At 31.9% G+C, this 21552-nt stretch overlaps 2 long non-coding RNA genes across 3 annotated transcripts; one reads left to right on the forward strand and one right to left on the reverse strand.

Annotated features, from left to right (window-relative positions):
* Positions 1-235: 235 nt before the first annotated feature.
* Positions 236-14648, reverse strand: LOC143049161 (uncharacterized). Of its 2 annotated transcripts, XR_012970100.1 has the most exons (4): positions 14534-14648; positions 8892-8999; positions 6604-6643; positions 236-768 (listed from the first exon to the last, which is right to left on the reverse strand). It is a non-coding gene; the product is annotated as an uncharacterized LOC143049161 (long non-coding RNA). The 2 variants fall into 2 exon arrangements; XR_012970099.1 differs by lacking the exons at positions 236-768; positions 6604-6643 and having other exon boundaries at positions 8630-8999.
* On the forward strand, positions 658-21162 carry LOC143049172 (uncharacterized). The gene is made up of 4 exons (XR_012970106.1): positions 658-735; positions 7575-7687; positions 19577-19666; positions 21032-21162. It is a non-coding gene; the product is annotated as an uncharacterized LOC143049172 (long non-coding RNA).
* Positions 21163-21552: the final 390 nt, after the last annotated feature.

The raw sequence follows: 21552 nt of genomic DNA on the forward strand, positions 1-21552 counted from the left end.
AATTTTTGCAAAAATACCACTTCAACCAAGTCCAAAAAAAATGGAAAACAATGAGAATATTATCCCTTAGAGAATACATATACGGTGTTCACAAAGGGTGTTAGGATACACATGTTTGACATGAATCTCATTTTCGATCTACTGTCGGAATGTAATGAATGGTATGTTATAAATCATCACAAGAACAAAGCAATGGCTATTTTTTAAAACATGTTGAAACACGAAGCGTTTAAACTGATTCAATATAAAAAATTTCAATTTATTCTTAATACTATAATTATTATATTCATTATCTTAAAACAGTATACAGTGCTGCAATTACAAACATACAATAAGAACATTAAAAACGCACATCTTGTGATAATGACATAGAAGAGTAGCCAGTTCATAAATCATTGCAAAGAAAACAAACCTACTAGTTAATCTCTGAACTCCATTCGATTGAATAAGGTATGTTCTTTGCAATACTGGTATTGCTTCGTTTCAGTTTATTGTAGGTCACGCTTGAGTTGTTTAAATATCGCTTTAATATTACGCGTCACCAATTTTATTCTTCACTGTCTTGGATTTTCTGGAGAACAAAGGTGACGAAAAGATGTTGAATCATATATTTTTCCGATAAAATTTATTTAAAAAATAATGCATTCTCGTTCAAAATGGATATTTTACTAGAAACCGCAATATTTTGCAAGGATAACACAATCTTGATATACACCTGTACACGTTGTCATAACAGTGGGTAACACACTTTTTGTTGTAATCTTGTTTCTGTTAAGATAAAAAAAAAATATTTTTACCATTATAATTATCACAGGTCAAAATTTGGAACGATTGCTTTAAAAAGATTTATTTGTAAAGTCAGTTGAAAGAAGTTAATATTTGATAGATGTGTAAAATGAAAGTTAATATCTACAAAAAAAACCAGTTATTTAATAAACACTTCTTGAATCAATTGTAGGCTCTTGTTAATTGTTGTTTAAAGTGTTTAATATATTTAATACTATAACATCTTTTTTTCAGAAGATACATTTTAATGAATATAATTAACAACTATATTTGCTGAGTTGTTTATGATATACTTGATACAAAATAATTATTCGTCGCAGGGATTGTTTTTCTTTCATGACGTAACTATCAACGGTCTTACTAAATCATACATAAAGTTAAGTTAACAAGTCACAAAGAGTGAGAAAATTATGGCACAAACTTATAATCATAAACATTTTAAAGGGGAGGGACTTTCTAATCATAACAGATATTTCTCTTGTTTAATTTAACTTATATATTAAATTTTGAAAGAGCAGGGTTCTATGTATCATTATCAAAGGTCGTGTTGCAATTCAACTGGAGCTGGCATGTCAGTTAACTGCTAGTAGTCTGTTGTTATTTATGTATTATTGTCATTTTGTTTATTTTCTTTTGTTACATCTTCTGACATCAGACTCGGACTACTCTTGTACTGAATTTTAATGTGCGTATTGTTATGCGTTTACTTTTCTACATTGGTTAGAGGTATTGGGGGGGGGACTGACCCAAGTCAAGAGCCTCTGACCTTTGTTAGTCTTGTATTATTTTTAATTTTAGTTTATCGTGCATAATTTGGAGTTAGTATGGCGTTCATTATCACTGTCCTAGTATATATATTTGTTTAGGGACCAGCTGAAGGACGCCTCCGGGTTCGGGAATTTCTCGCTGCATTGGACCTGTTGGTGACCTTCTTCTGTCGTCTTTTCTATGGTCGGGTTGTTGTCTCTTCGACACATTTCCCATTTCCTTTCTCAGTTGTAACGTTTCATTTTATGTTTATGATAAATTAAATATGAACCACTGTCCGTAAAACAGTTGAAAATTGTTGTAGACATATATCACTGTCTCTATGTTTTGCTCACGTTTTCAGTAAAAGTTCCTGTGACTATAGAGAGTTGTACTAGAAACACTTTTTAAAGTAACTCTGAAATGTCAATGTTTATATTGATAACCTCAATTTAAAGACCAAACAGCCTATTTATTTCTACCAGTGATTTTTCCTTAAAATTTTGTGTGAAGGTATTTCATGATTTGAAGAACAAAAAATGATGAAAAAAATTGGGGATCACCGACTTAGTTTTGTCACTATAGCAACCTCAGTTTCGTGTTTTCCCGAATATTAACATAATATTTGCTTGTTATCTAAACTCTCAAAAAATGCTTTATATCAAACCTACAAGCATAATTCTTGTTTCACGTTAAACAGTAGATTTGTATCTTTCAAATACAGGTTCAAGAGTTTAAGACTCATATTTATTTGATCTTTAAAAATATGATTTATTTCATTCCCGCCAAAAATTATGCGTAAAACTGAAAAACGTTTCCAGTATTAAAAAATATCTACCAGTGATTTCTTCATAAAAATTTAAAGAAGAAAAGTGCCATATGTACTCTTCAAAATAAAGCAAGAAAAAGTGTATGTCACCGACCTTTCAAAAAAGATATGAGTAATTTTTATGTTCTTTTCTCGTTCGTTTGAAGAAAAGAGTTGTCTTTCTTCAGAACATTGCATCTGACGTCATAGTACGAACTTTCCTTGCTGGCGAACTATTTGAAAAAAAGAAATCGCAAATTGGACGCCGTTTGAAACCCACATTTAAATTTCCAAGAATAACAACTATATTCACCTACTTTATTATCCGGTAATACTAGAGATTAAGCATGTATCAGTTTCAGATCTTTATGATTTTGTTGCCGCACAATATAAACCTTCAAAAACACCATCCTCCGGAATGGAAAATTGTTTGAAATAACCTTTCACGCCACTTTTGTATTGAAAGTCTGTTTTTGTCCTCTGTCCCACATAAACAAAATTATTGAAATTAAAAAGAAATAAAAGATGGCACTGGTTAACTTACAGAGTATTTGAATATACCAGACTAGATGTGCTTGTTTCTTTTTCGCGTCAATTTCAGAAGTTTGCCGTAACGAACTCATTCGGTACTGTTGAAAGACGGACATACAAAAGCATGGACGGAGTTCTTTATACCATTTTTTTTCCCGACTAAGACGAACGTTTAGAAATTATTGCATCGAGTTTGTGAATTCATTATTTTTGAATATTTTTAAGATATAAGGAAATTAAAATGATAGGTATAATATATCAATGAAAGTTTTGATTCTAAAACGTTACACATCTATCTTAAAATACAATCATTTTATTACTACCTCATGTGTTTTCAATAAACGAGACAGTAAATATAAAATACAAAAAGTTTTTGATTCAAAAATTAATATTTAGAAAATATTTTCCGTTGAAAACTACAAAGTAAGATTTCTCCATCAGGATAAAATATAATAAATCTAAATTGCTCATTTTGGAAATTAAAACAAAGAAAAGGTTGTTGCCGGCATTAAAAATCGAAATTTGTTTTCAATCTTTCCGGTCACAGTTGTAGCTAAATGAAAGGGAGCGATTTTATGTAAGATATTATTCTTGGAGCAATTGTTTTGTCATATTAAGTTAAATTTACAACAATTTAATTTTAAACACCAAAAATTTTGATTTTAATTCACATTCGCTGAGTATTAGTTTTATTAATATTTTTTGCCTTACAGCTAATTTCCTAATGCATGTAGGGTAAAACTTTGGTGGGCTTCCTTGCTTTGTTTGTATTAATGTTTACTTAAGCTCTGTAATTAAGATTGACATCTTTATATATAGGTATGTAAACCTGTATATATGCTATTTAATTGAATTGGACGTTATCAAAATATACTTATACAAAATATACAAACAAAGCAAGCAGGCAAACCAAAGTGTTGATCTACATACATTAGGAAATTAGCTGTAAGTTTCAGTGAGATTAGACGATATGTTTATCATTTCTCCTTAGGACAATTTGAAATGAAACAAATGACAAACAAAAATGACCCTTTGTCATCATTTTATTTTTACGATAAGATTTTGTCACATAAGCAGTATAAATAAATTTTAACTTCATTGCAAGATCGGACATTATTTTACGAGAATCATCCAGACATTAGTTACATGCACATGTTGCCAGTATGTCAAAACTTTGCGGAATAATTCATTATCGGCCTAACCTTGTAAATACTCAATTTTTGAATTTTTTGAAAAATTGACACTAAAATTAGAAGGATCATTGTATAAGGAACATGTATACTAAGTTTTAAGTTGATAGGACTTCAACTTCGTCAAAAACTTACTACCTTGACCAAAAACTGTAACCAAAAACTTTAACCTGAAGCGGGACAGACGAACGAACGGACACACTGACCAGAAAACATAATGCCCATAAATCGGGCATAAAAATAACTTTTACCTAACCTGTACACAATCGGCGCAAACGAAAGACAAAATCTACGCAAGTGAAGAAGAAAAAAATGAAATGCAGATCGACGCAAATATAAGACTAAATCTACGCATGTGAAAGAATAAAAAAAAATGAAATGCAGAACGGCGCAAATGCAAAAAGTCGAGATCAAAATTTATATTTTATAATTTTTATTAGAACGAAGGTTAAATATAGTGTAGTATCTTATGCGTTCATTTGTGTTAAATTTCCACAGGATATTAAAAGTAGCGCGACACATAATAGTTTCTATTTTCTTGGGAGACGTAGCGTACCTACGTAGCGTACACCATGTTGGAATCCGTGAAAAACGCGAAATAGGACGTTATAATTTGACGTTTTTTCATTGCTAGAAACAACGTCATAGAGCTTTTATGTCACTACCAAGATGCGTTAGTTGATGCGCATAAAAATAGGCTGTTTGGTCTTTAAATTAATGGTTTACAATTATTGAAAATGTCGACAAATCGAACTCTTTCAGATAACACTACTCAGACTTTGTAAAACATCACCAGTGTATGAGTAGAAAGTTGATGAACAAGTGGAATGTCAAAGAACGTCTCGTCCATTTTCTAAAAACAAGTTCAAGGGAAGAACATAGACCTTGTTGACAAATACTCCGTATCAACTTCACAAATCAAGGAATCGAAGAATTCAAATAGAGCAAAAGATTCAACGAGTGACCGAACAACACATTATTTCACGAATTATCAGTGTTGTTCGGTCACGAGTTGAATATTTTTCGATATTTGAATTCTTTAATTAATTATTCCTTTTATAACATTGGCAAATGACTTTTTGAAATTAATGTAAAACACGTAAGGAACTTTAACTTTTTTCTACGCATGCACAATATGTTTTGATCTGCCGTTATCGACGTCTTGACAACGCCTATTGTTGTATGAAGTCAGAGAGTGAAATAACCACGTTTATTTCACATGTGAAATTATCGGTTTTATTTAACTGGGAAATCAATGTAATTCATTGCAACCAATGTAATAATACACGATAGTCTTGAAGTATAGATTATTTACCAGTAGCCAGTACTTCGGTACTGGCATGAAAATACGGATGTTTCTGTGTTATTAAAATTTGCTGTTACAAAATGTTAGAAATTATTATAAATCAAGGAATGTATCTCCCTCATGCAAAGCTCTGATTCTTTTCACGGATTTGGCTATACTTTATGGACCTTTTGGATTATAGCTCTTCATTTTTTATACAAGCTTTGGATTTCAAATATTTTGGACAGTAGCATCACTGAAGAGACATATATTGTCGAAATGCGCATCTGGTGCAGGAAAATTGGTACCGTTAATGTTATTATTGATATTGACGTAGTTTATGTTATTAATAACGAGATATAATATTTCTTTATTTGTCTTAATAAGTATTATTTTTACTGTATAGTATGTTTTTTGTGATATCCATTTGACGTAGCTCTGAACTTATAAATCCCGGCGTTGTGCTATGGTATTTGTTTAGTATTTTAATGTTAATGTGCATTGTCTATGTGACTTTTGGTAATTCCTTGAAGCATTTGACGTGGCTCTGTACCTATGCATCCAGTCATTGTGTTATTGTGCTATGGTAAATTCGTGTATTGTTGTCTTTTTAAATTTTTACTTATGTGCTTTGTCTATACACGAAACGTAACAAATATGTTGTCAATCAAGAAATCAAGCATCTTGATAATGACAGTTTCAGAATTAACAAAAAGGTCTGTGGTTTTATCCGGGCACTCCGGCTTCCTCCACCAATACAAACTGGCCGCCACGAAATAGCCTAAATGCGGTGCCTAAAAGTGGCGTTAAAACACCAAAAATCAATCATTCAATCACAAATACATAACGTGCTTCTGGTAGACCTTTAAACTCGGTCAACAGTTACGATTGTTCGAATTCAAGATCCCTACACTTAACATCCACACAATCCTATCGAACATACGTTTTCCTTTTTAATTAAAAGGTCCTTTACAAAATCTGAAGTCAACTTTATTTGCTACTACTCATATAAGCCTTCTTCAATAGCGGAAATGTGGAAAAAGGCAAGATATGATTACTGCAAATGTTTTAGGATTATAAAAGCCATGTATTTCTAGCTGACAACACCAAGGTAAATTTATCAGTTGTATGTTTTCCTATGAGCACCATTTGTGTCCCTTTAACAGTGCATGTGTTGTTATGAATCACAGTGTACGACCTAACTCAATACAGGTCCGTCAACATTTTATTAAGGTCACAAATTGACCAACACTTACCTTGATGATATGTTTTTCTTTATATATTCAAGAGGACTCACTATGAATAAATGTAATATAAACAATAATTACAGTTCTGTTCTTGATTATAATCCTTCAGTTTTATACGGAATACCTAATACTAAAATTCTCGACAAAAGGGACGATAACTTGTCGTTCCCTATTTTTCTTCTTTTTTTGACAGTAATGTTCCTATCCTACATTCATAGATTGTATTTCCTTCGCGATTCGTTTGCTATTGCCGTGTCGGTAGTGACGTAGGGGCGTTTTACATTTCAATGACAGTAATAAATGAAATAACTGGTAAACTATTAAGCCAGGGTTTTCGTAACCACAAATATTCAAAAAAATCAATTTATTTGTTTTAGAGTTTGTTATGTCGGGGCTATTTGTAATTTACTATACTAAATAGTATTCATCATTGTTGAATGTTTTACATTTCAATATTTACTTCCACTTACTTAGTTTTCTGTTGGATAGTTGTCTCATTGACAATCATATCACATATCCATACTTTAAAAAAACGATTGCTTATCCTTACTTTTATAAAAACGATCCCATTTATTTGTATTGTAGTCCTGTCATGTAATGTTGTCATTTTTAATGTTATAATTAACATTGCCATTAAAGGAGGAGGTTTTGCATCTCACAAAACCAGATTCAACCCACCATTTTTTATCTTAAACTGCCCTGTACCAAGTCAGGGAAATGGTCATTGTTATATAATAGTTCGTTTCTGTGTGTGTTACATTTTAATGTTGTGTTTCTGTTGTGTCGTAGTTCTCTTATATTAGATGCATTTCCGTCAGTTTTAGTTTGTAACTCGGATTTGTTTTTTCTCTATCGATTATTGACTTTCGAACAGCGGTATACTACTGTTGTCTTTATTTACTGCATTAAAACAACATTTTCTTTTTCATTCCGTTATTGCAGATCACATAAATCAAATTATTTGACTATATTTTCTATAGGTAATACAACGGTAGTCACATGTGGAGTGAAAATTGCTGACCCCTAAACAGCACCTGAGATCCACCACCACCCAACCCTCAAACTTTTGTAGGATTCGTGTTCTTTAGTGTTGGTATGTATTGTTTGTAGAATGTCGGCATTTTGTTGGTATTTTGTTATTGCTTTGTAAGTTTATCTTCGACTTAAGAGTTTTGAAATGTCCATTTGGTAATCTGCTTTCTGTCGAGTTTTCAAAACGCAAGATTGTTGTATCTATATCGGCCTTTGTTTTCTTTACTGCTTTAACAGCTTTTGTAAAACGTAGTTAAGTTCGGTGTTATTATTTTTTGTTGCTCTAGGACTTACTAGTATATTGTGTTTTTCGTAAAGATATTTGAATTGTTTGGTTTGCTTCTATTGTATATATATAAAAGAAGATGTGGTATGATTGCCAATGAGACTATAGTCCACAAGAGACCAAAATGACACAGACATTAACAACTATAGGTCACTGTACGGCCTTCGACAATGAGCAAAGCCCATACCGCATAGTCAGCTTTAAAATGCCCCGATATGACAATGTAAAACAATTCAAACGAGAAAACTAACGGCCTTATTTATGTAAAAAAAAATGAACGAAAAAACAAATATGTAACACATAAACAAACGACAACCACTGAATTACAGACTACTGACTTGAAACAGGCACATAAATAAATAATGTGACGGGGTTAAACATGTTAGCGGGATCCCAACCCTCTCTCTAAGCTGGGACAGTGTAATAACAGTACAACATAAGAACGAAATATTCCTTCCGAATGGGTTGTGATTTGATGATTGGTGTTGTGATTCATTGTGCAGATCTATAAAATAAACACACTTATAAGGACACTTAGTTTTGCTACTGCTACCGGTGTTATCCCTACCGTATCATTAATTGGTACGACCTTCTCCAAAATCAGTAGTTGACTTATAACTTGAGATGATTCGATATTTATGCTTGTCTTTAATTCACAACTGTTGAACGTGAATTACTGATACCTTACTTTTTCTTTTCTGAATGAAATATGTTACACTGTCTCTTGAAGGTTTTATATAACGCGAACAGGAGTTCTCACTATCTGAATTTACCTTTACTAGCTTGATTGTCAAAAAATCTGGTGCTGTATGTATGTGTATTCCTGTCTTTTTTATTTTCAAATTTTCGTTTTACCTGTCCAGGTACTAAAAAGTGTTAATTTGAATATACGCAACACATAAACAGTAACGGGAAGGTTCATACACTGCTTAAGGAAAAATGAAACAAAAACATAGTTCAACTAATAGAAGTACTATACTGATGTGTTAATTCTGTTTGTTTGCCAACTACTAGTCTTGATGATTGTGGAAATTTATAACTGCATCCATGAAATTCCATTCTATGTTATGATTGAGTTAAAAGTATCCTGAAACACTACATAATTCAAATAAGTATATGAAAGATTAAATTATTAGCTGCACAGATAATTAAAGGAATAAAACAGCTAATTCGCAAAGTAATCCTATTGCTTTTTGTGCGAAGTTTTTTCAATTTCATGCATTGATAGTAAGTCTGTCTTAAGTTCAAATAAAGTGACAGTCATTTATATGAAGATAATACCCAATCCTGACACTTCGGTGTTGACATGAATATCAATAATGTGGTCATTTTTACAAATTTACTGTTAACAAAACTTTGAATTTTTCGAAAAACGAAGGATTTTCTTACCCCAGGCATAGATTACCTTAGACGTATTTGGCACAACTTTTTAGAATTTTGAATCCTCAATGCTCTTCGACTTTTTACTTGTTTGGCTTAATAAATAATTTGATATGAGCGTCACTGATGAGTCTTATGTAGACGAAACGCGCGTCTGGCGTACTAAATTATAATCCTGGTACCTTTGATAACTATTTTCCTAAACAAATCAACACACCTTTAGTTGAATATTAGTCCCAAGACGTTTGGTTATACACAAACACATCGGATGCAACATGGTAAATATACCCTCGAATACAATTTCATACATCTTTTTATTATTCAAAAGAAAATTTCAACAAGGGTTTACAGTGATCAAAAGCTTCATTACATACACACATTACCCACATATTTTATTTATTGCGAGATTTACAGCTATGTGTACAGACTCATCTATTTAGAATGTTTCCAGTATTTGACCATTCTTTTCTGTCCTTTTTTAGTTTATAGTCCCTCTTTCATTTAATGAGCTTTGGATTTTCTTATATTTTTGCCTCGAGAATTACTGAAGAGACAATGATTTACAAAATGCGCATCTGGTGCAGAAAAAAATGCTACCGTTTATATTATTCCATTTTCTCTTAAGTATTTTTTAACCGTGTCAACTAAGAGGTTCTATACCGACAAGCTCATATTAAGGCCAGTAAAACACATGTCTCTATAAATAAAGGCAATAGTAGTATACTGCTGTTTACTAGTCGAAAGCAAAAACTAATTCGGGTAACAAACTGAAACCGTGAGAAAAATATCAACTATGAGCGGGAAACAACGGGAAAAGAAAAACACTGGACAACAACAAAAACCTTTTTGAAAGAGTTGTCCTACTTATTTTTAAATACGATTTGTATTGGATTTTCCATAAAAAATAATTTGATATTATTCCGGTTTTTTTGAAAGAGTTGTCCTACTTATTTTTAAATACGATTTGTATTGGATTTTCCATAAAAAATAATTTGATATTATTCCGGTTTTTGTTAATCAGTCTTAAAAAGTAAAATCACAAAAATACTGAACTCAGAGGAAAATCAATTCGGAAAGTCCATAATCACATGGCAAAATCAAATAACAAAACGCATCAAAAACGAATGGACAAGAACTGTCATATTCCTGACTTGGTACAGGCATTTTCAAATGTAGGAAATGGTGGATTGAACCTGGTTTTATAGCGCTAACTTGTATGACAATCGCATCAACCCATAAAGGATCGAGAAATTTTAAGCACTGGGACCAAATCAAGTTCAACAATATCCCAACAAACGTCAATCAATCCCTTTTGTCGGGAGTTATTTGTTTGCTTTCCTGAATTGATTAAAATCGCCTTCACATTAAAATAATTACTACAACGAACCTCAAACTAAGACAATACTTTTTTTGTCATTTTTTTCTGTATCTTTTTAAAGGTAAGAACGGAAAGCTTTTGACGCGACTATAACACGTAATGTAGAAATATCCTGAAAATAAAGACCAATCGTGTTGACAGTTTCAAAACAATGGATTCGGATCTCATTTGTATCATGTGGGTAAAAAATGTAAAACAAGTAAAAAGGATAAACAATAGTCTATGAAAAATTAATCTATAATGAATTTGGAACTAGACTAGAAGGTCGGGTGACAGTTTAACAACAAGTGATTCGGATCTCGTTTGTATTATGTGGGGGAAAATGTAAAACAAGTAAAAAAGATAAGCAATGGTCTTGGAAAATATTACCTATAAGGAATTTGGAACTAGACTAGATGGTCGGGTGACAGTTTCACAACAATGGATTAGGATCTCGTTTGTATCATGTGGGGAAAATTGTAAAACAAATAAAAGGGATAAGCAATAGACTTGGAAAAACTTACCTATAAGGAATTTGGAACTAGACTAGATGGTCGGTTCATTAAAAACTGTTTGCTATTCTATGCCGCTTCTGCTCAATATACGTTACGTGCATTTCTTTTATTTAGCTATGGTATACTGTATTCTTGTTTTTCATTTTTTGTTTTGTCCTGATCACATATCGTTGTCATTATAATGGAATTTTATGCGACAATCATAAAAGTGAGAGGTTTAGCTAGCTATAAAACCAGGTTAAACCTCCACCTTATTCTACATTAAAAAATGCCTGTACCAAGTCAAGAATATATATATAACAGTTGTTATCCATTCGTTTGGAGTTACGGCATTTGATTCTGTCATATGATTAGGGACTTTGCGTTTTGAATTTTCCTCGGATTTCAGTATTTATGTGATTCAATATCATCAATTACTTTTGTTATATTTAGTTCTCTGAAAATTTTAATGATATGATTATAGACGCGTTCTTAAATGTTCCCTGAAATATATTGTATTGTTATAATTGTGGTTTGAAAGCTGTCTTATTGACGTACCATACACTTCTCATTTAAAAATTACTTGATACTTGAGGCTGATTGGGCATTTTAGGCAGTTTTGCATATTTCCTCTCGTTTTTTTTTATTCCATTTATCTGTTTATTCAATATCTTTGGTATTTATTTTTTTTTCACTTGAGTGAACCCCAAAAGGAACTTTCAGTCAATTATATGACACTCTAAGGTTAGAAATATTTGATTTAGACTTAACTTATCTGTTATTCATAATAAACTCATCATAGATACCAGGACTAAATTTTGAATATACGCCAGACACGCGTTTCGTCTACAAAAGACTAATCAGTGACGCTCGAATCCAAACAATTTAAAAAGGCCAAATAAAGAACGAAGTTGAATAGCATTGAGGACCAAATTCCTAAAAGTTTTGCCAAATCCACCTAAGGTAATCTATGCCTGAGGTAGAAAAGCCTTAGTATTTCAAAAATTCTAAATTTTGTAAACAATTAATTTATATGTATAACCATATCAATGATAATTCATGTCAGCACAAAAAGTGCTGACTACTGGTCTGTTGATACCCTCGGGGAAATAAATCTCCACCAGCAGTGGCATCGACCGAGTGGTTGTAAATAAACTCATCATAGATACCAGGACTAAATTTTGTATATACGTCAGACGCGCGTTTCGTCTACAAAAGACTCATCAGTGACGCCGGAATCCAAAAAATCCAAAAAAAGTCACCTTTTAAAAATTCTTTTACAACGAGACTTATCACCGAATGTGTACCTATATGAGCAATATGATTGGTTACATAAACGGAGCACCAATTATCTCCACCGTTTTTAGTGGTGTTGGTTTGGCCTGACTTTAGTTTCTATATTGTGTTTTGCAGAGTTTTGGTTGTCGTGACGTGTAAGTTTTTTCCTATGACGTTGTCAGATAGTCTTTAACTTATGAGTTTGTGTATCCCTTTGTATCTTCCGTCTCATTTTACATACCTAATTATTCATAGTTAGTTTTATAGTTATCAAATGTACCAGGATTATAATTTAGTACCCCAGACGTGTGTTTAGTCTACATAAGACTGATCAGTGACGCTCATATCAAAATATTTATAAAGCCAAACAAGGAAAAAGTTAGAAATAGATTGAGTTTGATGATGTGAAACTTAGCTTTAACAAGAACTGCCAAACATAAATGTGATCAACAGTTAGTGTACACTATCTTGAAAACATATATAATTTGAATAATAAAGGCAGCAATAGTGTACCACTGTTCAATAGTCAGAATTCGATTTTGATGAAAACAAATTTGGGTCACAAAGTAAAACCGAGAGAAACAATAAGAGAAAAGTAACGGAACAACAGAAACAGTGAACAACAAGAAGATTAAACGTGGATATACATAAAAACAGAATATAGATAATAACTGTCATATTCCTCACTTGTTACAGGACATTTTAAGAAAATATGGTTGGTTGAACCTAGTTTTATCGCTAGCCAAAGTTCCCGTTTATATAGCAATGTTGAAAATATCGTTAACACGATATCACTGTGTGACAGGAATACAGAACAAACAAACGCAAAAAACTAAGCCAAGAGAAATACATAAATAAATAATATAATAGAACATTACAACAAGTAAACCGCAGAATAGCAACAGAGAACTTCCATGAATTTACGATAGCACACCCGGACAACAAAAACGAAATATAAACTGCCCGTCACATGAATGAATCATCATAAAAAAGTAAGGTATTTTTCGTGACGTTTTTATTTTTAAAGGTCAATTTCTAAAAAAAAAATATATTTGTTTTATTATGGACACGAACAGGAATACTAAATTGTGCTTCAGTTTGTAATGGTGTTATTTTTATTTTTTATATATGTTCTAACCATGACAGGAGTATTAAAATGGAATTGTGTCTATAATAATTTTATTGTTTGATTTTCTAACCATGTTTGTTTTTTTCCTTTAAATCAAAACTGTGAATAAGCAAAAAAATCCTGTGCATATAGTTGCTTTAAACTTTAAATCATATAAATGGCATACGGTGATCCTTAATTGTTTATAACTTTGTCATTAGGTCAAAGGATAGTGTTGTAAATAGCAATCATGTCACATTTCATTATATATCTATAAAGAAATAAATGTTATACCCTTCATAAATTGAATTATATGTTCAACAGTAAAAGTATAAGGAGTAAAAGAAATGAAGATATTGTGAAGTATTATATACCATCTGTATACCACAGATGACGAAATGTTTGAAAATTGTGAGTAGCAACGTTTCCACTTACTTTGCCGCAAACAAAGATTGGTAAATGGTACATCCCAGATATATGTCATTCAAAAGGAATGAAATAAGTTTATGGTTGCGAGTAGATATGATATTCAACTGGTTGTAACTACTTGATAAGATCTGATGGTCGATTTAATACATACTATTCGTTTTAGATGAAGGCAACAGTAGTATACCGTTTACGGTACTAACATTTGAACCATTGTACATAAAAAGTGATTAAATTTCATGCATAATGAGTTTTATCGATGGCTCTTGTTTTGGAAAAGACAGAAAGAGACATGAACATGCGAAATGTATCATGAGAAATAAGCAAATTAAAATTTATTTTAATATTTCATGATTAAATCAAGAATTCCTTGACTATCATTACAAAACACAAACAGTATTTTCATTAAAGATATAGTAGATATATGATAGTAATTATAAAAAAAACAACGGCCATTTTTCGTCAACTTCTGAAGTAGCTGTAAAACCGTGTTAATGACTTTTTAGTAATATGCCATTGGTATTATTAACAATTGATCATAGCTATTGTATAATATATGTTTGCTTATAAATACTGACCTGTATCTCAATTCTTAACAAGATTTGTATATAGTGTTCGACAGTATTTGTTGTTCCTTTCTGTTTACTATACGTCACGCTTCAAAAATTAAATACTGAATTAAATATGATGTCAGGTATGATCTTTTGAATATTTAATGCTTTGAAATTTGACAGACAATGGGAGATGCGATGTTTATTGTACATTACGCTTAAACAATTATATGTTATATCAAATATAATGTCAGACATGATGTATTGAATATCTAATGTTTTGGATTTTGACAAACAATTGAAGATGCGATGTTTATTGTTCGTTACGCTTGAACAATTATATATTAGGTTAAAAAGAATGTCATTCATGATGTGTTCATTCTCTAGTGCTCTGGATTGTGAAACATAATATGAGATGAAAATAGGCGAAATTCGTCAATTTTGTGTTGATACCATATGCATAAAAAATGTGAAATTAAATCAAATATAATATTTTTCCAGAATTTCCAGTTTACAAATTAAACGGAACATCGCAATAACTTTGTGTTATGGGCAGATCAAACACTTTTTTGTTTCATTTATACAAGATGTAAAATAAATGGGTTTTCTAATAATTATATCTATAATACTTATCATTATTATTCTTATTAGTAAAGACAATAATATTATTTATTCCTAAAAACTCATTTGTATATACTTTTGATATATTTGTTATTACTTTTATCTGTTTGCAAAGTAAGTAATGTTTGCATATAATAGCCTATATAATGAATACTCATTAATACACACATCTACAAAAGCTCTTTTAAAATGAAAACAAAAATACCACGCCACACTTTTTTTCAGTTGATATAATACTTGTTTCCTTAAAAAAATAAGTTACAGATAGGCTTTTGTCATGGTTTTATCGAAACATTCATGGAGAGTTCAATAAAAAAAAAATATCATTGTCATCGTCATTCATGGAGAGTTCAATAAAAAAAAAAACATTTCAATCTGTTGTTAATAATATCATTTTTTTTTTTAATTTATTATCTTAAACAGTTTTTGCATCAATGAACATAAAAAATAAGAAAATTAAAAACGCATAACATGTGATATTATCAGATTATTACATGGCATTTTTCATATCGCATGTATTATCAGCCGAAGAGCCGCATGGTTCGAGGGCTGATGTTGACCGAGGGCTGATAATACATGCGATATGAAAAATGACATGTTATGATCTTTTTATCCTATCCTTCAACAATGGAGAAACATAACAGATTCATATATTAATCATTATTTTTTACAATATACTTTTCAGTATCCAAATAATTGTTTTGTACACTACTTTGTAATGTTTTTCACTGAAAACGTAGCATTGGGGTGTATTTTCCGGAATATGCCGAGTATCACCGGAATGCCATGCGATAACGTTACGGAAAGGCATGTGATAACAATCGAAGTATGTATATCAGCCCGCTAAGCACCAATTCGATAAATATGGAATTTACGTAAATTTAATGCTATTATCATACAGTAAAAAATATATGCTATTTAGTCTAAGTATATGATAAATAGAGAATATCATATGGCGTTTTCAATATCGCATCCGTATCAACCCGAGACACCAATATAATCCCAAGAGCTCTGCTCTGGTGTGTGATATTGAAAAAGCCATATCATATACACTTTATTATATACATATATTTTTTATGTGACACGACGTCATACAGATAAGGAGGTTTGAAATGACGTCATACAGATTATAGGTTTGACATGACGTCATACAGATTAGGGTTTTGATAAAGCCTTTGCAACAGTGACTGCAATCGATGACGTGACATCACACAGATTAGAGGTGTGATAAAGCTTTTGCAACCGTGCTGATATTGATATCATCACGGGTGACTGATACAGCACGCTTGCCAATGATTGTATTACACATACAATTTATCTGTATTAACTACTAAGTATATAATAAAATGTAGTATAGAATAGTAGCCAGATCCTAAATTATTTTAAAGAAAACAAACATACAAGTACCCGGCCACGTCCACTTGTATGTTTGTCCATCTGATGAGTTAAGCCTTTTTCAACTGATTTTTATAGTTCGTTCTTATGTTGTACTGTTATACCACTGTCCCAGGTTAGGGGGAGGGTTGGGATCCCGCTAACATGTTTAACCCCGCCACATTATTTAGGTATGTGCCTGTCCCGAGTCAGGAGCCTGTAATTCAGTGGTTGTCGTTTTTTTATGTGTTGCAAATCCCACCAAAATCTGGAGGTGATCTTAGGTACTTTGTATAACAAAGAATTATTTTAACGCAACCACAGTTGTGGGGTGTCATGTTAGTTTTATAGTGTCTGTTAAAAATTTTAACCAAAATTTTAAGGACTTACGGTATGAGTATTGCTCAACGTTGAAGGCCATGCGATGATCTATATTGTTCACATCTTTATATTTTTATATTGAACAGTTATAGCGCTTTTGAAACTCAACATTGAGGAGGTTAATTCCTCTAAAACTTAATGGTTATCACCAACATAATGGTTATCACCAACCTAATGGTTAACCCCAACCTAATGGTTATCACCAACCTAATGGTTAACCCCAACCTAATGGTTAACCCCAACCTAATGGTTATCACCAACCTTAAGGTTATCACCAACCTAATGATTAACCCCAACCTAATGGTTATCACCAACCTAATGGTTAACCCAAACCTAATGGTTATCAACAACCTAATGGTTATCGTCAACCTAATGGTTATTACCAACCTAATGGTTATCACCACTGTTTCGAAACAGTAAAAGATTGCTCGTTTTACTCTGTAAACTTTTTATTCGATTTTGTTTTAACGATTCAGAGGTTCCATATAAGAGTATTTTCACTTTTGTAATCCGTGTAAGTGAAAAGTATTTTTAAGGTCCTTTAGCAATATTCAGAAACGATAGAAGGTAATTGAACCATTGAAATTAAATTTGTCAAAACAGCCAATTCAAAACTTTACTATCCAAAACAATTAACGGTATCAATTTTACTGCAACAGATGCGCATTTCAAAAACCAATGTATCTTCTGTCATGGTGGATGCTCCTTCGATTCGAAAAAAGACGATAAAGGTTAACTAGGACCCACACTACTGACCTTTTCCAAAATCTCTCATGTTCTTTATATATATATATATATATATACTTCAAGGTAGTCTCATAGCAACGCGGACAACATTATTGTGTTTCTATTAATACCGAATAATTTACCGTTCACTCAGTCTGTCAGAAGCCTTTCAGTTGGGATTTAAACAATCGCTCGTTTAACATTTCGATACATAAAATTTCAACGGAATTTGTTTTAAACATTCTTTTTTATCATCACACCCAATAGTTTCACTTTGAATAACAATAAATGTGCAGAGCTATACATATTTAATAATAGATAACAGTTAATATGTCGATTTTTATTTTGTGCCATAATTGTGAACACAAATGAAGAAAAGGTGTAATTGTATTTTCACGTGGTTCGTATAGTAAAGCGGAAAAATATTGTATTGTTGTTACGTTTTTCGTAAATATTCATAGGGTATGACAAAATTGACCAATCAGAAGTCGAATTTTGTGTTACGATATATTGATGTTTTTCAAGCCCTTCTATGGAACGCCAACACTGTCTTGTTATGACCATTTTCATTATGCAAGCATCTTTATATGATGTGGTTGTGTCATTATATTATGTGCTTATAAGCTTATATGATGTGGTTAGGTTTACTTCATTATATGATGTCAAAACGTCGTTATATGATATGCTTTCATCGTTGTTATTAATGGTCAATGAACATGATTACGATTAGAACGATTAAGTAATCTACGTCATAATTGATTCCGATCTGCTTCTGTAAACTATTTACCCGGCTCAAATATGTGTCTATCGCTAGCGAAAGTGCAAATTATAGGGGAAATTAGACAATGCAATTTAACAAAATCAACGTTTCAAACATTTCGGAGGAAGATTAAGATCAGATAATACAAGAGCTAGTTGAAAAAATTCCCGTCTGTGGAAAAAAATTGATAAGCATAAGCTCCGTGTTGAAGGTCGTACTTTGACCTATAATTGTTTCCTCTTACAAATTATGACTTGGATGGAGAGTTGTCTAAGTGGCTCATTATTTTATTTATTATTTTTACTGTAAGTCTGTTTTTTGTTATATCTACTTTACGTGAGTCTGCATTTATGTATGCCGTCATACGACAAAATTATTTTTATGTCTACCTGTGCGAATTTCAAACGCGCAATTTTACACCAGTAATGAAAACCTTCTTTCATTTATGGGTAGACTTACATAGATAAATTCAGCCGTATAAGAAAAGCAAAATGAGAATGTTAAATTTGATGTATGCCTTTTTGTGCTACTTTGTTACATTTATTGTTTATGTAGTGATATTAAGATGATAACACAATATTGACTGTTGTACCCCTATTTTTGACATTTTTACTCTTTGAGTATGTTTGTTTTGTTCATGCATCGTTGACAATGTAATGGAATTTGAAGCGACTGTCATACAAGTGAGAGGTTTAGCTAGCTATAAAACCAGGTTCAATCCACCATTTTCTACATTCGAAAATGCCTGTACCAAGTCAGGAATATGACAGTTGTTATCCATTCGTTTGATGTGTTTGGACTTTTGATTTTGCCTTTTGATTTTTGATTTTCCTTTTTGAATTTTCCTCGGAGTTCAGTATTTTTGTGTTTTTACTTTTTTCTCATACCATATTTTCTTATTTCTATTCATTGCAAAAGACACCATTGAAATCACAGTCAGTTTTAAAAATATTTCATAACAATAGCTATAGTATTATCTACTCATGCATAATATGGCGAGATGGTTTGTTTTATATATGGTAAATTATATTAAATCTAGTATATCATACATGTATAATCTATACTACTAAAGGAAGAGACCGATTTCATTGAGCCGCAACTCCTCTAAAACCATACCATGAAAGTCGGAAATATTTGTGATATGACGTATACATGTAGTGTTTTTTACTTCTTTAATTTGTCTTTGAACCAATCTTTTTTTTCCACAGAACACGCCAATTATGTAAGGAAATGCCCAATTTCGGAGACCGCAAGCTAAGTCGACGTAGTGCCCGCGAAATGCGAAATGGCCATGTTGGGTAATTATAAAAAAAAAAAAAGAAGGTGTGGTATGATTGCCAAAGAGACCACTCTCTACAACAGACGAAATGGCACAGACATTAACAGCTATAGGTCACCGTACGGTCTTCAACAATGAGGACATATTTGCATATATTCAGATTGTTTATTTTCAACTTATTTTAATGGAGATTTTTTAATTGCTAATAAAACTCTGCAAATTGCGTATGTCAACAGATTTGGAGTAGCGTCAACAATTTCTGAAATACAAGGGGTTGATTCCTGATGAAGTGTTTTAGATTTAATTTTTCGTCTGATTAGATCGTATTTTTCCCATTGTGGTACTCATTTTGAATGTTTTCGATAATGTCAACGGATTTTACGTAGATGATACAGTTATTGAGTTAAAAGGGCAAAAAAAAAAAAACCCACTGAAAATCACACTTTGCTACACTTTTTCCAATTTAGGGTATTTAAAATGTTTGTTTTCCAACCGAGATAAATTGGGTGACGCCCGTCTTTTACATTATGTTCTTCGTTTTCGCCTCTTAAAAAAATAGGAATAAAAAGCATTAACCTTGTCATTACTGTGTCCACCTTATTACTGTGTCATCACTCTTTGTTTGCACACTTGCCCACTCGCTGGCCTCTCCGTGTATCATCGGTACAGCGGATATAGGTACTAACCAAGCGGTCGCGATCGATTTTTCTTCTGACACGGTACGAAAATCTTTTTGTTATGTTTACATAATATCAATGTGTACTTCAATCTAAACATAATTGTTGTTTTAAGAAATGATTTGGTCGTAGGTTGGTGATTAGAGAAGTCTCATTATTTTCCCAAAATAAAAACGCCAATTAAAGACATGTGCAAATACTTGTCAAAGAAGTTGGCGCTCGTCTCATTCGATATAATTCTATATTCATTGCAACTCTTTTTCTGATAAAAGGCCACTGTGTGTGCGTAATAAATATAGCTGTTTCAATAATTGGCATTGAAATCTTTTAAACATATGTTATTTTCGATATTTTATTCCGACAAGAAGCGTTATGTATGGTGTATAACTGACCACATAAATCCTTCTTTACGGTGCATAGTTAATGAATGTACGGTTTATAGTTTTTCACGCTTCGAAGTACCTATAAAGCTATATACGCTGTACCAATGATACACGGTGGTTATTATAATTCGGAATACTTTGCTTGCTTGTGACAATGGTGTTCGACAAGGAGAAAACTTATCACCTTTCCTATTTTATTTACTTTTGATTGACTAAAATTATTTCTTAGTGAGTAAAAATATTACAGGACTTAACAGTACTATACCAGAATATCTGGAAGAGAATTAGAAATGTATCTTAAGTGTTTTGTTATATTGTTTGCAGATGACACGGTTTTGTTGACTGAAACAGCACAGGACCTGCAGACTCAACTCAATGCTTTCCATGATTATTGTAAGGCTTGGAACTTGAAAGTACAGTTGACAAAACCAAAGTCTTCGTGTTTTGTTTTGTTTTTTTTTTTTTTGGACGGATTCAAAAAAAACTTCAATTTTCTTACAATGATACTAACATTGAGATGATAAAACAATGTAACTACTTGGGAATTGTTGTTACTAAAACGGGAAATTTTATTATGACAAAAAACATTTATCGGATAAGGCCATAAGGCCATGTACGAAAACCTGAGAATGGAAAGGCTGTATCAGCTTTCTGTAAAAGGTCAACTTGATCTTTTTGGCAAAATTATCAAGCCCTTGCTGGTGTATGGGTGCAAAGTATTGGGTTTGAATAATAATTATATATTAGAAAAGATGAATTTAAAATTCTGTAAATTACTTTTAAATCTGAAATCCTCAACACCAAATTATATGGTGAACTAAAAACTGTTACCTGTATAAAGCAAA

This window comes from Mytilus galloprovincialis, chromosome 1 (genome assembly GCF_965363235.1).
Source record: "Mytilus galloprovincialis chromosome 1, xbMytGall1.hap1.1, whole genome shotgun sequence".
NCBI classification, from domain to species: Eukaryota; Metazoa; Mollusca; class Bivalvia; order Mytilida; family Mytilidae; genus Mytilus; species Mytilus galloprovincialis.